Here is a 17640-nt window from a genome sequence, read left to right on the forward strand (position 1 = left end):
TAATACATCTCACAGAGTTACATCTGTATTTCGTGGATCTCTTTGCTAGCCTTATTTCTGTGGAATCTGAGAACAGATATTTCGGATCCCTTTGAAGACTATAGGGCCAAAGGAAATATCCTCCGAAAACAAAGAGAAAGAAGCTTTCTGAGAAACTTCTTTGTGTTCTGTGAAATCATCTCACAGAGTTACAGCTTTCCCCTCAAGAAGCCTTTCGCTAACACAGTTCTTGTGGAATTGGCAAAGTGATATTTGGAAGCCCATAGAGGGCTATGGTGAAAAAGGAAATATCCTCAGATGAAATCTGGAAAGAAGCTTTCTGAGAAACTGCTTAGTGTTCTGTTAATTCATCTCACAGAGTTACATCTGTATTTCGTGGATCTCTTTGCTAGCCTTATTTCTGTGGAATCTGAGAACAGATATTTCGGATCCCTTTGAAAACTATAGGGCCAAAGGAAATATCCTCCGATAACAAAGAGAAAGAAGCTTTCTGACATACTACTTTGTGTTCTGTGAAATCATCTCTCAGAGTTACAGCTTTCCCGTCAAGAAGCCTTTCACTAAGACAGTTCTTGTGGAATTGGCAAAGTGATATTTGGAAGCCCATAGAGGGCTATGGTGAAAAAGGAAATATCCTCAGATGAAATCTGGAAAGAAGCTTTCTGAGAAACTGATTAGTGTTCTGTTAATTCATCTCACAGAGTTACATCTGTATTTCGTGGATCTGTTTGCTAGCCTTATTTCTGTGGAATCTGAGAACAGATATTTCGGATCCCTTTGCAGACTATAGGGCCAAAGGAAATATCCTCCGATAACAAAGAGAAAGAAGATTTCTGAGAAACTTCTTTGTGTTCTGTGAAATCATCTCACAGAGTTACAGCTTTCCCCTCAAGAAGCCTTTCGCTAAGACAGTTCTTGTGGAATTGGCAAAGTGATATTTGGAAGCCCATAGAGGGCTATGGTGAAAAAGGAAATATCCTCAGATGAAATCTGGAAAGAAGCTTTCTGAGAAACTGCTTAGTGTTCTGTTAATTCATCTCACAGAGTTACATCTGTATTTCGTGGATCTCTTTGCTAGCCTTATTTCTGTGGAATCTGAGAACAGATATTTCGGATCCCTTTGAAGACTATAGGGCCAAAGGAAATATCCTCCGATAACAAAGAGAAAGAAGCTTTCTGACATACTACTTTGTGTTCTGTGAAATCATCTCACAGAGTTACAGCTTTCCCCTCAAGAAGTCGTTCGCTAAGACAGTTCTTGTGGAATTGGCAAAGTGATATTTGGAAGCCCATAGAGGGCTATGGTGAAAAAGGAAATATCCTCAGATGAAATCTGGAAAGAAGCTTTCTGGGAAACCGCTTAGTGTTCTCTGACTTCCACTCACAGAGTTACATCTGTATTTCGTGGATCTCTTTGCTAGCCTTATTTCTGTGGAATCTGAGAACAGATATTTCGGATCCCTTTGAAGACTATAGGGCCAAAGGAAATATCCTCCGATAACAAAGAGAAAGAAGCTTTCTGAGAAACTTCTTTGTGTTCTGTGAAATCATCTCACAGAGTTACAGCTTTCCCCTCAAGAAGCCTTTCGCTAAGACAGTTCTTGTGGAATTTTCAAAGTGATATTTGGAAGCCCATAGAAGGCTATGTTGAAAAAGGAAATATCCTCAGATGAAATCTGGAAAGAAGCTTTCTGAGAAACTGCTTAGTGTTCTGTTATTTCATCTCACAGAGTTACATCTGTATTTCGTGGATCTGTTTGCTAGCCTTATTTCTGTGGAATCTGAGAACAGATATTTCGGATCCCTTTGAAGACTATAGGGCCAAAGGAAATATCCTCCGATAACAAAGAGAAAGAAGGGTTCTGAGAAACTTCTTTGTGTTCTGTGAAATCATCTCACAGAGATACAGCTTTCCCCTCAAGAAGCCTTTCGCTAAGACAGTTCTTGTGGAATTGGCAAAGTGATATTTGGAAGCCCATAGAGGGCTATGGTGAAAAAGGATATATCCTCAGATGAAATCTGGAAAGAAGCTTTCTGAGAAACTGCTTAGTGTTGTGTTATTTCATCTCACAGAGTTACATCTGTATTTCGTGGATCTCTTTGCTAGCCTTATTTCTGTGGAATCTGAGAACAGATATTTCGGATCCCTTTGAAGACTATAGGGCCAAAGGAAATATCCTCCGAAAAGAAAGAGAAAGAAGCTTTCTGAGAAACTTCTTTGTGTTCTGTGAAATCATCTCACAGAGTTACATCTTTCCCCTCAAGAAGCCTTTCGCTAAGACAGTTCTTGTGGAATTGGCAAAGTGATATTTGGAAGCCCATAGAGGGCTATAGTGAAAAAGGAAATATCCTCAGATGAAATCTGGAAAGAAGCTTTCTGAGAAACCGCTCAGTGTTCTCTGACTTCCACTCACAGAGTTACATCTGTATTTCGTGGATCTCTTTGCTAGCCTTATTTCTGTGGAATCTGAGAACAGATATTTCGGATCCCTTTGAAGACTATAGGGCCAAAGGAAATATCCTCCGATAACAAAGAGAAAGAAGCTTTCTGAGAAACTTCTTTGTGTTCTGTGAAATCATCTCACAGAGTTACAGCTTTCCCATCAAGAAGCCTTTCGCTAAGACAGTTCTTGTGGAATTGGCAAAGTGATATTTGGAAGCCCATAGAGGGCTATGGTGAAAAAGGAAATATCCTCAGATGAAATCTGGAAAGAAGCTTTCTGAGAAACTGCTTAGTGTTCTGTTAATTCATCTCACAGAGTTACATCTGTATTTCGTGGATCTCTTTGCTAGCCTTATATCTGTGGAATCTGAGAACAGATATTTCGGATCCCTTTGAAGACTATAGGGGCAAAGGGAAAATCCTCCGATAACAAAGAGAAAGAAGCTTTCTGAGAAACTTCTTTGTGTTCTGTGAAATCATCTCACAAAGTTACAGCTTTCCCCTTAAGAAGCCTTTCTCTAAGACAGTTCTTGTGGAATTGGCAAAGTGATATTTGGAAGCCCATAGAGGGCTATGGTGAAAAAGGAAATATCCTCAGATGAAATCCGGAAAGAAGCTTTCTGAGAAACTGCTTAGTGTTCTGTTATTTCATCTCACAGAGTTACATCTGTATTTCGTGGATCTCTTTGCTAGCCTTATTTCTGTGGAATCTGAGAACAGATATTTCGGATCCCTTTGAAGACTATAGGGCCAAAGGAAATATCCTCCGATAACAAAGAGAAAGAAGCTTTCTGAGAAACTTCTTTGTGTTCTGTGAAATCATCTCACAGAGATACAGCTTTCCCCTCAAGAAGCCTTTCGCTAAGACACTTCTTGTGGAATTGGCAAAGTGATATTTGGAAGCCCATAGAGGGATATGGTGAAAAAGGAAATATCCTCAGATGAAATCTGGAAAGAAGCTTTCTGAGAAACTGCTTAGTGTTCTGTTAATACATCTCACAGAGTTACATCTGTATTTCGTGGATCTCTTTGCTAGCCTTATTTCTGTGGAATCTGAGAACAGATATTTCGGATCCCTTTGAAGACTATAGGGCCAAAGGAAATATCCTCCGAAAACAAAGAGAAAGAAGCTTTCTGAGAAACTTCTTTGTGTTCTGTGAAATTATCTTACAGAGTTATAGCTTTCCCCTCAAGAAGCCTTTCGCTAAGACAGTTCTTGTGGAATTGGCAAAGTGATATTTGGAAGCCCATAGAGGGATATGGTGAAAAAGGAAATATCCTCAGATGAAATCTGGAAAGAAGCTTTCTGAGAAACTGCTTAGTGTTCTGTTAATACATCTCACAGAGTTACATCTGTATTTCGTGGATCTCTTTGCTAGCCTTATTTCTGTGGAATCTGAGAACAGATATTTCGGATCCCTTTGAAGACTATAGGGCCAAAGGAAATATCCTCCGAAAACAAAGAGAAAGAAGCTTTCTGAGAAACTTCTTTGTGTTCTGTGAAATCATCTCACAGAGTTACAGCTTTCCCATCAAGAAGCCTTTCGCTAAGACAGTTCTTGTGGAATTGGCAAAGTGATATTTGGAAGCCCATAGAGGGCTATGGTGAAAAAGGAAATATCCTCAGATGAAATCTGGAAAGAAGCTTTCTGAGAAACTGCTTAGTGTTCTGTTAATTCATCTCACAGAGTTACATCTGTATTTCGTGGATCTCTTTGCTAGCCTTATTTCTGTGGAATCTGAGAACAGATATTTCGGATCCCTTTGAAGACTATAGGGCCAAAGGAAATATCCTCCGATAACAAAGAGAAAGAAGCTTTCTGACATACTACTTTGTGTTCTGTGAAATCATCTCACAGAGTTACAGCTTTCCCCTCAAGAAGTCGTTCGCTAAGACAGTTCTTGTGGAATTGGCAAAGTGATATTTGGAAGCCCATAGAGGGCTATGGTGAAAAAGGAAATATCCTCAGATGAAATCTGGAAAGAAGCTTTCTGGGAAACCGCTTAGTGTTCTCTGACTTCCACTCACAGTGTTAAATCTGTATTTCGTGGATCTCTTTGCTAGCCTTATTTCTGTGGAATCTGAGAACAGATGTTTCGGATCCCTTTGAATACTATAGGGCCAAAGGAAATATCCTCCGTTAACAAAGAGAAAGAACCTTTCTGAGAAACTTCTTTGTGTTCTGTGAAATCATCTCACAGAGTTACAGCTTTCCCCTCAAGAAGCCTTTCGCTAAGACAGTTCTTGTGAAATTGGCAAAGTGATATTGGGAAGCCCATAGAGGGCTATGGTGAAAAAGGAAATATCCTCAGATGAAATCCGGAAAGAAGCTTTCTGAGAAACTGCTTAGTGTTCTGTTATTTCATCTCACAGAGTTACATCTGTATTTCGTGGATCTCTTTGCTAGCCTTATTTCTGTGGAATCTGAGAACAGATATTTCGGATCCCTTTGAAGACTATAGGGCCAAAGGAAATATCCTCCGATAACAAAGAGAAAGAAGCTTTCTGAGAAACTTCTTTGTGTTCTGTGAAATCATCTCACAGAGATACAGCTTTCCCCTCAAGAAGCCTTTCGCTAAGACACTTCTTGTGGAATTGGCAAAGTGATATTTGGAAGCCCATAGAGGGATATGGTGAAAAAGGAAATATCCTCAGATGAAATCTGGAAAGAAGCTTTCTGAGAAACTGCTTAGTGTTCTGTTAATACATCTCACAGAGTTACATCTGTATTTCGTGGATCTCTTTGCTAGCCTTATTTCTGTGGAATCTGAGAACAGATATTTCGGATCCCTTTGAAGACTATAGGGCCAAAGGAAATATCCTCCGAAAACAAAGAGAAAGAAGCTTTCTGAGAAACTTCTTTGTGTTCTGTGAAATTATCTTACAGAGTTATAGCTTTCCCCTCAAGAAGCCTTTCGCTAAGACAGTTCTTGTGGAATTGGCAAAGTGATATTTGGAAGCCCATAGAGGGATATGGTGAAAAAGGAAATATGCTCAGATGAAATCTGGAAAGAAGCTTTCTGAGAAACTGCTTAGTGTTCTGTTAATACATCTCACAGAGTTACATCTGTATTTCGTGGATCTCTTTGCTAGCCTTATTTCTGTGGAATCTGAGAACAGATATTTCGGATCCCTTTGATGACTATAGGGCCAAAGGAAATATCCTCCGATAACAAAGAGAAAGAAGCTTTCTGAGATAATTCTTTGTGTTCTGGGAAATCATCTCACTGAGTTACAGCTTTCCCCTCAAGAAGCCTTTCGCTAAGACAGTTCTTGTGGAATTGGCAAACTGATACTTGGAAGCCCATAGAGGGCTATGGTGAAAAAGGCAATATCCTCAGATGAAATCTGGAAGGAAGGTTTCTGAGAAACTGCTTAGTGTTCTGTTAATTCATCTCACAGAGTTACATCTGTATTTCGTGGATCTCTTTGCTAGCCTTATTTCTGTGGAATCTGAGAACAGATGTTTCGGATCCCTTTGAATACTATAGGGCCCAAGGAAATATCCTCCGTTAACAAAGAGAAAGAAGCTTTCTGAGAAACTTCTTTGTGTTCTGTGAAATCATCTCACAGAGTTACAGCTTACCCCTCAAGAAGCCTTTCGCTAAGACAGTTCTTGTGAAATTGGCAAAGTGATATTGGGAAGCCCATAGAGGGCTATGGTGAAAAAGGAAATATCCTCAGATGAAATCTGGAAAGAAGCTTTCTGAGAAACTGCTTAGTGTTCTGTTATTTCATCTCACAGAGTTACATCTGTATTTCGTGGATCTCTTTGCTAGCCTTATTTCTGTGGAATCTGAGAACAGATATTTCGGATCCCTTTGAAGACTATAGGGCCAAAGGAAATATCCTCCGAAAAGAAAGAGAAAGAAGCTTTCTGAGAAACTTCTTTGTGTTCTGTGAAATCATCTCACAGAGTTACAGCTTTCCCCTCAAGAAGCCTTTCTCTAAGACAGTTCTTGTGGAATTGGCAAAGTGATATTTGGAAGCCCATAGAGGGCTATGGTGAAAAAGGAAATATCCTCAGATGAAATCTGGAAAGAAGCTTTCTGAGAAACTGCTTAGTGTTCTGTTAATTCATCTCACAGAGTTACATCTGTATTTCGAGGATCTCTTTGCTAGCCTTATTTCTGTGGAATCTGAGAACAGATATTTCGGATCCCTTTGAAGACTATAGGGCCAAAGGAAATATCCTCCGAAAAAAAAGAGAAAGAAGCTTTCTGAGAAACTTCTTTGTGTTCTGTGAAATCATCTCACAGAGTTACAGCTTTCCCCTCAAGAAGCCTTTCGCTAAGACAGTTCTTGTGGAATTGGCAAAGTGATATTTGGAACCCCATAGAGGGCTATGTTGAAAAAGGAAATATCCTCAGATGAAATCTGGAAAGAAGCTTTCTGAGAAACTGCTTAGTGTTCTGTTATTTCATCTCACAGAGTTACATCTGTATTTCGTGGATCTCTTTGCTAGCCTTATTTCTGTGGAATCTGAGAACAGATATATCAGATCCCTATGAAGACTATAGGGCCAAGGGAAATATCCTCCGAAAACAAAGAGAAAGAAGCTTTCTGAGAAACGTCTTTGTGTTCTGTGAAATCATCTCACAGAGTTACAGCTTTCCCCTCAAGAAGCCTTTCACTAAGACAGTTCTTGTGGAATTGGCAAAGTGATATTTGGAAGCCCATAGAGGGCTATGGTGAAAAAGGAAATATCCTCAGATGAAATCTGGAAAGAAGCTTTCTGAGAAACTGCTTAGTGTTCTGTTAATTCATCTCACAGAGTTACATCTGTATTTCGTGGATCTCTTTGCTAGCCTTATTTCTGTGGAATCTAAGAACAGATATTTCGGATCCCTTTGAAGACTATAGGGCCAAAGGAAATATCCTCCGAAAACAAAGAGAAAGAAGCTTTCTGAGAAACTTCTTTGTGTTCTGTGAAATCATCTCACAGAGTTACAGCTTTCCCCTCAAGAAGCCTTTCGCTAACACAGTTCTTGTGGAATTGGCAAAGTGATATTTGGAAGCCCATAGAGGGCTATGGTGAAAAAGGAAATATCCTCAGATGAAATCTGGAAAGAAGCTTTCTGAGAAACTGCTTAGTGTTCTGTTAATTCATCTCACAGAGTTACATCTGTATTTCGTGGATCTCTTTGCTAGCCTTATTTCTGTGGAATCTGAAAACAGATATTTCGGATCCCTTTGAAAACTATAGGGCCAAAGGAAATATCCTCCGATAACAAAGAGAAAGAAGCTTTCTGACATACTACTTTGTGTTCTGTGAAATCATCTCTCAGAGTTACAGCTTTCCCGTCAAGAAGCCTTTCGCTAAGACAGTTCTTGTGGAATTGGCAAAGTGATATTTGGAAGCCCATAGAGGGCTATGGTGAAAAAGGAAATATGCTCAGATGAAATCTGGAAAGAAGCTTTCTGAGAAACTGATTAGTGTTCTGTTAATTCATCTCACAGAGTTACATCTGTATTTCGTGGATCTCTTTGCTAGCCTTATTTCTGTGGATTCTGAGAACAGATATTTCGGATCCCTTTGAAGACTATAGGGCCAAAGGAAATATCCTCCGATAACAAAGAGAAAGAAGATTTCTGAGAAACTTCTTTGTGTTCTGTGAAATCATCTCACAGAGTTACAGCTTTCCCCTCAAGAAGCCTTTCGCTAAGACAGTTCTTGTGGAATTGGCAAAGTGATATTTGGAAGCCCATAGAGGGCTATGGTGAAAAAGGAAATATCCTCAGATGAAATCTGGAAAGAAGGTTTCTGAGAAACTGCTTAGTGTTCTGTTAATTCATCTCACAGAGTTACATCTGTATTTCGTGGATCTCTTTGCTAGCCTTATTTCTGTGGAATCTGAGAACAGATATTTCGGATCCCTTTGAAGACTATAGGGCCAAAGGAAATATCCTCCGATAACAAAGAGAAAGAAGCTTTCTGACATACTACTTTGTGTTCTGTGAAATCATCTCACAGAGTTACAGCTTTCCCCTCAAGAAGTCGTTCGCTAAGACAGTTCTTGTGGAATTGGCAAAGTGATATTTGGAAGCCCATAGAGGGCTATGGTGAAAAAGGAAATATCCTCAGATGAAATCTGGAAAGAAGCTTTCTGGGAAACCGCTTAGTGTTCTCTGACTTCCACTCACAGAGTTACATCTGTATTTCGTGGATCTCTTTGCTAGCCTTATTTCTGTGGAATCTGAGAACAGATATTTCGGATCCCTTTGAAGACTATAGGGCCAAAGGAAATATCCTCCGATAACAAAGAGAAAGAAGCTTTCTGAGAAACTTCTTTCTGTTCTGTGAAATCATCTCACAGAGTTACAGCTTTCCCCTCAAGAAGCCTTTCGCTAAGACAGTTCTTGTGGAATTTTCAAAGTGATATTTGGAAGCCCATAGAAGGCTATGTTGAAAAAGGAAATATCCTCAGATGAAATCTGGAAAGAAGCTTTCTGAGAAACTGCTTAGTGTTCTGTTATTTCATCTCACAGAGTTACATCTGTATTTCGTGGATCTGTTTGCTAGCCTTATTTCTGTGGAATCTGAGAACAGATATTTCGGATCCCTTTGAAGACTATAGGGCCAAAGGAAATATCCTCCGATAACAAAGAGAAAGAAGGGTTCTGAGAAACTTCTTTGTGTTCTGTGAAATCATCTCACAGAGATACAGCTTTCCCATCAAGAAGCCTTTCGCTAAGACAGTTCTTGTGGAATTGGCAAAGTGATATTTGGAAGCCCATAGAGGGCTATGGTGAAAAAGGATATATCCTCAGATGAAATCTGGAAAGAAGCTTTCTGAGAAACTGCTTAGTGTTCTGTTATTTCATCTCACAGAGTTACATCTGTATTTCGTGGATCTCTTTGCTAGCCTTATTTCTGTGGAATCTGAGAACAGATATTTCGGATCCCTTTGAAGACTATAGGGCCAAAGGAAATATCCTCCGAAAAGAAAGAGAAAGAAGCTTTCTGAGAAACTTCTTTGTGTTCTGTGAAATCATCTCACAGAGTTACATCTTTCCCCTCAAGAAGCCTTTCGCTAAGACAGTTCTTGTGGAATTGGCAAAGTGATATTTGGAAGCCCATAGAGGGCTATAGTGAAAAAGGAAATATCCTCAGATGAAATCTGGAAAGAAGCTTTCTGAGAAACCGCTCAGTGTTCTCTGACTTCCACTCACAGAGTTACATCTGTATTTCGTGGATCTCTTTGCTAGCCTTATTTCTGTGGAATCTGAGAACAGATATTTCGGATCCCTTTGAAGACTATAGGGCCAAAGGAAATATCCTCCGATAACAAAGAGAAAGAAGCTTTCTGAGAAACTTCTTTGTGTTCTGTGAAATCATCTCACAGAGTTACAGCTTTCCCATCAAGAAGCCTTTCGCTAAGACAGTTCTTGTGGAATTGGCAAAGTGATATTTGGAAGCCCATAGAGGGCTATGGTGAAAAAGGAAATATCCTCAGATGAAATCTGGAAAGAAGCTTTCTGAGAAACTGCTTAGTGTTCTGTTAATTCATCTCACAGAGTTACATCTGTATTTCGTGGATCTCTTTGCTAGCCTTATTTCTGTGGAATCTGAGAACAGATATTTCGGATCCCTTTGAAGACTATAGGGCCAAAGGAAATATCCTCCGATAACAAAGAGAAAGAAGCTTTCTGAGAAACTTCTTTGTGTTCTGTGAAATCATCTCACAGAGATACAGCTTTCCCCTCAAGAAGCCTTTCGCTAAGACACTTCTTGTGGAATTGGCAAAGTGATATTTGGAAGCCCATAGAGGGATACGGTGAAAAAGGAAATATCCTCAGATGAAATCTGGAAAGAAGCTTTCTGAGAAACTGCTTAGTGTTCTGTTAATACATCTCACAGAGTTACATCTGTATTTCGTGGATCTCTTTGCTAGCCTTATTTCTGTGGAATCTGAGAACAGATATTTCGGATCCCTTTGAAGACTATAGGGCCAAAGGAAATATCCTCCGAAAACAAAGAGAAAGAAGCTTTCTGAGAAACTTCTTTGTGTTCTGTGAAATTATCTTACAGAGTTATAGCTTTCCCCTCAAGAAGCCTTTCGCTAAGACAGTTCTTGTGGAATTGGCAAAGTGATATTTGGAAGCCCATAGAGGGATATGGTGAAAAAGGAAATATCCTCAGATGAAATCTGGAAAGAAGCTTTTTGAGAAACTGCTTAGTGTTCTGTTAATACATCTCACAGAGTTACATCTGTATTTCGTGGATCTCTTTGCTAGCCTTATTTCTGTGGAATCTGAGAACAGATATTTCGGATCCCTTTGAAGACTATAGGGCCAAAGGAAATATCCTCCGAAAACAAAGAGAAAGAAGCTTTCTGAGAAACTTCTTTGTGTTCTGTGAAATCATCTCACAGAGTTACAGCTTTCCCCTCAAGAAGCCTTTCGCTAAGACAGTTCTTGTGGAATTGGCAAAGTGATATTTGGAAGCTCATAGAGGGCTATGGTGAAAAAGGAAATATCCTCAGATGAAATCTGGAAAGAAGCTTTCTGAGAAACCGGTTAGTGTTCTCTGACTTCCACTCACAGAGCTAAATCTGTATTTCGTGGATCTCTTTGCTAGCCTTATTTCTGTGGAATCTGAGAGCAGATGTTTCGGATCCCTTTGAATACTATAGGGCCAAAGGAAATATCCTCCGTTAACAAAGAGAAAGAAGCTTTCTGAGAAACTTCTTTGTGTTCTGTGAAATCATCTCACAGAGTTACAGCTTTCCCCTCAAGAAGCCTTTCGCTAAGACAGTTCTTGTGAAATTGGCAAAGTGATATTGGGAAGCCCATAGAGGGCTATGGTGAAAAAGGAAATATCCTCAGATGAAATCTGGAAAGAAGCTTTCTGAGAAACCGCTTAGTGTTCTCTGACTTCCACTCACAGAGTTACATCTGTATTTCGTGGATCTCTTTGCTAGCCTTATTTCTGTGGAATCTGAGAACAGATATTTCGGATCCCTTTGAAGACTATAGGGCCAAAGGAAATATCCTCCGGTAACAAAGAGAAAGAAGCTTTCTGAGAAACTTCTTTGTGTTCTGTGAAATCATCTCACAGTGTTACAGCTTTCCCCTCAAGAAGCCTTTCGCTAAGACAGTTCTTGTGGAATTTGCAAAGTGATAATTGGAAGCCCATAGAAGGCTATGGTGAAAATGGAAATATCCTCGGATGAAATGTGGAAAGAAGCTTTCTGAGAAACTGCTTAGTGTTCTGTTATTTCATCTCACAGAGTTACATCTGTATTTCGTGGATCTCTTTGCTAGCCTTATTTCTGTGGAATCTGAGAACAGATATATCAGATCCCTATGAAGACTATAGGGCCAAGGGAAATATCCTCCGAAAACAAAGAGAAAGAAGCTTTCTGAGAAACTTCTTTGTGTTCTGTGAAATCATCTCACAGAGTTACAGCTTTCCCCTCAAGAAGCCTTTCGCTAAGACAGTTCTTGTGGAATTGGCAAAGTGATATTTGGAAGCCCATAGAGGGCTATGGTGAAAAAGGAAATATCCTCAGATGAAATCAGGAAAGAAGCTTTCTGAGAAACTGCTTAGTGTTCTGTTAATTCATCTCACAGAGTTACATCTGTATTTCGTGGATCTCTTTGCTAGCCTTATTTCTGTGGAATCTGAGAACAGATATTTCGGATCCCTTTGAAGACTATAGGGCCAAAGGAAATATCCTCCGAAAACAAAGAGAAAGAAGCTTTCTGAGAAACTTCTTTGTGTTCTGTGAAATCATCTCACAGAGTTACAGCTTTCCCCTCAAGAAGCCTTTCGCTAACACAGTTCTTGTGGAATTGGCAAAGTGATATTTGGAAGCCCATAGAGGGCTATGGTGAAAAAGGAAATATCCTCAGATGAAATCTGGAAAGAAGCTTTCTGAGAAACTGCTTAGTGTTCTGTTAATTCATCTCACAGAGTTACATCTGTATTTCGTGGATCTCTTTGCTAGCCTTATTTCTGTGGAATCTGAGAACAGATATTTCGGATCCCTTTGAAAACTATAGGGCCAAAGGAAATATCCTCCGATAACAAAGAGAAAGAAGCTTTCTGACATACTACTTTGTGTTCTGTGAAATCATCTCTCAGAGTTACAGCTTTCCCGTCAAGAAGCCTTTCACTAAGACAGTTCTTGTGGAATTGGCAAAGTGATATTTGGAAGCCCATAGAGGGCTATGGTGAAAAAGGAAATATCCTCAGATGAAATCTGGAAAGAAGCTTTCTGAGAAACTGATTAGTGTTCTGTTAATTCATCTCACAGAGTTACATCTGTATTTCGTGGATCTGTTTGCTAGCCTTATTTCTGTGGAATCTGAGAACAGATATTTCGGATCCCTTTGCAGACTATAGGGCCAAAGGAAATATCCTCCGATAACAAAGAGAAAGAAGATTTCTGAGAAACTTCTTTGTGTTCTGTGAAATCATCTCACAGAGTTACAGCTTTCCCCTCAAGAAGCCTTTCGCTAAGACAGTTCTTGTGGAATTGGCAAAGTGATATTTGGAAGCCCATAGAGGGCTATGGTGAAAAAGGAAATATCCTCAGATGAAATCTGGAAAGAAGCTTTCTGAGAAACTGCTTAGTGTTCTGTTAATTCATCTCACAGAGTTACATCTGTATTTCGTGGATCTCTTTGCTAGCCTTATTTCTGTGGAATCTGAGAACAGATATTTCGGATCCCTTTGAAGACTATAGGGCCAAAGGAAATATCCTCCGATAACAAAGAGAAAGAAGCTTTCTGACATACTACTTTGTGTTCTGTGAAATCATCTCACAGAGTTACAGCTTTCCCCTCAAGAAGTCGTTCGCTAAGACAGTTCTTGTGGAATTGGCAAAGTGATATTTGGAAGCCCTTAGAGGGCTATGGTGAAAAAGGAAATATCCTCAGATGAAATCTGGAAAGAAGCTTTCTGGGAAACCGCTTAGTGTTCTCTGACTTCCACTCACAGAGTTACATCTGTATTTCGTGGATCTCTTTGCTAGCCTTATTTCTGTGGAATCTGAGAACAGATATTTCGGATCCCTTTGAAGACTATAGGGCCAAAGGAAATATCCTCCGATAACAAAGAGAAAGAAGCTTTCTGAGAAACTTCTTTGTGTTCTGTGAAATCATCTCACAGAGTTACAGCTTTCCCCTCAAGAAGCCTTTCGCTAAGACAGTTCTTGTGGAATTTTCAAAGTGATATTTGGAAGCCCATAGAAGGCTATGTTGAAAAAGGAAATATCCTCAGATGAAATCTGGAAAGAAGCTTTCTGAGAAACTGCTTAATGTTCTGTTATTTCATCTCACAGAGTTACATCTGTATTTCGTGGATCTGTTTGCTAGCCTTATTTCTGTGGAATCTGAGAACAGATATTTCGGATCCCTTTGAAGACTATAGGGCCAAAGGAAATATCCTCCGATAACAAAGAGAAAGAAGGGTTCTGAGAAACTTCTTTGTGTTCTGTGAAATCATCTCACAGAGATACAGCTTTCCCCTCAAGAAGCCTTTCGCTAAGACAGTTCTTGTGGAATTGGAAAAGTGATATTTGGAAGCCCATAGAGGGCTATGGTGAAAAAGGATATATCCTCAGATGAAATCTGGAAAGAAGCTTTCTGAGAAACTGCTTAGTGTTGTGTTATTTCATCTCACAGAGTTACATCTGTATTTCGTGGATCTCTTTGCTAGCCTTATTTCTGTGGAATCTGAGAACAGATATTTCGGATCCCTTTGAAGACTATAGGGCCAAAGGAAATATCCTCCGAAAAGAAAGAGAAAGAAGCTTTCTGAGAAACTTCTTTGTGTTCTGTGAAATCATCTCACAGAGTTACATCTTTCCCCTCAAGAAGCCTTTCGCTAAGACAGTTCTTGTGGAATTGGCAAAGTGATATTTGGAAGCCCATAGAGGGCTATAGTGAAAAAGGAAATATCCTCAGATGAAATCTGGAAAGAAGCTTTCTGAGAAACCGCTCAGTGTTCTCTGACTTCCACTCACAGAGTTACATCTGTATTTCGTGGATCTCTTTGCTAGCCTTATTTCTGTGGAATCTGAGAACAGATATTTCGGATCCCTTTGAAGACTATAGGGCCAAAGGAAATATCCTCCGATAACAAAGAGAAAGAAGCTTTCTGAGAAACTTCTTTGTGTTCTGTGAAATCATCTCACAGAGTTACAGCTTTCCCATCAAGAAGCCTTTCGCTAAGACAGTTCTTGTGGAATTGGCAAAGTGATATTTGGAAGCCCATAGAGGGCTATGGCGAAAAAGGAAATATCCTCAGATGAAATGTGGAAAGAAGCTTTCTGAGAAACTGCTTAGTGTTCTGTTAATTCATCTCACAGAGTTACATCTGTATTTCGTGGATCTCTTTGCTAGCCTTATATCTGTGGAATCTGAGAACAGATATTTCGGATCCCTTTGAAGACTATAGGGGCAAAGGGAAAATCCTCCGATAACAAAGAGAAAGAAGCTTTCTGAGAAACTTCTTTGTGTTCTGTGAAATCATCTCACAAAGTTACAGCTTTCCCCTTAAGAAGCCTTTCTCTAAGACAGTTCTTGTGGAATTGGCAAAGTGATATTTGGAAGCCCATAGAGGGCTATGGTGAAAAAGGAAATATCCTCAGATGAAATCCGGAAAGAAGCTTTCTGAGAAACTGCTTAGTGTTCTGTTATTTCATCTCACAGAGTTACATCTGTATTTCGTGGATCTCTTTGCTAGCCTTATTTCTGTGGAATCTGAGAACAGATATTTCGGATCCCTTTGAAGACTATAGGGCCAAAGGAAATATCCTCCGATAACAAAGAGAAAGAAGCTTTCTGAGAAACTTCTTTGTGTTCTGTGAAATCATCTCACAGAGATACAGCTTTCCCCTCAAGAAGCCTTTCGCTAAGACACTTCTTGTGGAATTGGCAAAGTGATATTTGGAAGCCCATAGAGGGATATGGTGAAAAAGGAAATATCCTCAGATGAAATCTGGAAAGAAGCTTTCTGAGAAACTGCTTAGTGTTCTGTTAATACATCTCACAGAGTTACATCTGTATTTCGTGGATCTCTTTGCTAGCCTTATTTCTGTGGAATCTGAGAACAGATATTTCGGATCCCTTTGAAGACTATAGGGCCAAAGGAAATATCCTCCGAAAACAAAGAGAAAGAAGCTTTCTGAGAAACTTCTTTGTGTTCTGTGAAATTATCTTACAGAGTTATAGCTTTCCCCTCAAGAAGCCTTTCGCTAAGACAGTTCTTGTGGAATTGGCAAAGTGATATTTGGAAGCCCATAGAGGGATATGGTGAAAAAGGAAATATCCTCAGATGAAATCTGGAAAGAAGCTTTCTGAGAAACTGCTTAGTGTTCTGTTAATACATCTCACAGAGTTACATCTGTATTTCGTGGATCTCTTTGCTAGCCTTATTTCTGTGGAATCTGAGAACAGATATTTCGGATCCCTTTGAAGACTATAGGGCCAAAGGAAATATCCTCCGAAAACAAAGAGAAAGAAGCTTTCTGAGAAACTTCTTTGTGTTCTGTGAAATCATCTCACAGAGTTACAGCTTTCCCATCAAGAAGCCTTTCGCTAAGACAGTTCTTGTGGAATTGGCAAAGTGATATTTGGAAGCCCATAGAGGGCTATGGTGAAAAAGGAAATATCCTCAGATGAAATCTGGAAAGAAGCTTTCTGAGAAACTGCTTAGTGTTCTGTTAATTCATCTCACAGAGTTACATCTGTATTTCGTGGATCTCTTTGCTAGCCTTATTTCTGTGGAATCTGAGAACAGATATTTCGGATCCCTTTGAAGACTATAGGGCCAAAGGAAATATCCTCTGAAAACAAAGAGAAAGAAGCTTTCTGACATACTACTTTGTGTTCTGTGAAATCATCTCACAGAGTTACAGCTTTCCCCTCAAGAAGTCGTTCGCTAAGACAGTTCTTGTGGAATTGGCAAAGTGATATTTGGAAGCCCATAGAGGGCTATGGTGAAAAAGGAAATATCCTCAGATGAAATCTGGAAAGAAGCTTTCTGGGAAACCGCTTAGTGTTCTCTGACTTCCACTCACAGAGTTACATCTGTATTTCGTGGATCTCTTTGCTAGCCTTATTTCTGTGGAATCTGAGAACAGATATTTCGGATCCCTTTGAAGACTATAGGGCCAAAGGAAATATCCTCCGATAACAAAGAGAAAGAAGGGTTCTGAGAAACTTCTTTGTGTTCTGTGAAATCATCTCACAGAGATACAGCTTTCCCCTGAAGAAGCCTTTCGCTAAGACAGTTCTTGTGGAATTGGCAAAGTGATATTTGGAAGCCCATAGAGGGCTACGGTGAAAAAGGATATATCCTCAGATGAAATCTGGAAAGAAGCTTTCTGAGAAACTGCTTAGTGTTCTGTTATTTCATCTCACAGAGTTACATCTGTATTTCGTGGATCTGTTTGCTAGCCTTATTTCTGTGGAATCTGAGAACAGATATTTCGGATCCCTTTGAAGACTATTGGGCCAAAGGAAATATCCTCCGATAACAAAGAGAAAGAAGATTTCTGAGAAACTTCTTTGTGTTCTGTGAAATCATCTCACAGAGTTACAGCTTTCCCCTCAAGAAGCCTTTCGCTAAGACAGTTCTTGTGGAATTGGCAAAGTGATATTTGGAAGCCCATAGAGGGCTATGGTGAAAAAGGAAATATCCTCAGATGAAATCTGGAAAGAAGCTTTCTGAGAAACTGCTTAGTGTTCTGTTAATTCATCTCACAGAGTTACATCTGTATTTCGTGGATCTCTTTGCTAGCCTTATTTCTGTGGAATCTGAGAACAGATATTTCGGATCCCTTTGAAGACTATAGGGCCAAAGGAAATATCCTCCGATAACAAAGAGAAAGAAGCTTTCTGACATACTACTTTGTGTTCTGTGAAATCATCTCACAGAGTTACAGCTTTCCCCTCAAGAAGTCGTTCGCTAAGACAGTTCTTGTGGAATTGGCAAAGTGATATTTGGAAGCCCTTAGAGGGCTATGGTGAAAAAGGAAATATCCTCAGATGAAATCTGGAAAGAAGCTTTCTGGGAAACCGCTTAGTGTTCTCTGACTTCCACTCACAGAGTTACATCTGTATTTCGTGGATCTCTTTGCTAGCCTTATTTCTGTGGAATCTGAGAACAGATATTTCGGATCCCTTTGAAGACTATAGGGCCAAAGGAAATATCCTCCGATAACAAAGAGAAAGAAGCTTT

Source organism: Macaca mulatta, chromosome 2, assembly GCF_049350105.2.
Source record: "Macaca mulatta isolate MMU2019108-1 chromosome 2, T2T-MMU8v2.0, whole genome shotgun sequence".
Classification (NCBI taxonomy): Eukaryota; Metazoa; Chordata; class Mammalia; order Primates; family Cercopithecidae; genus Macaca; species Macaca mulatta.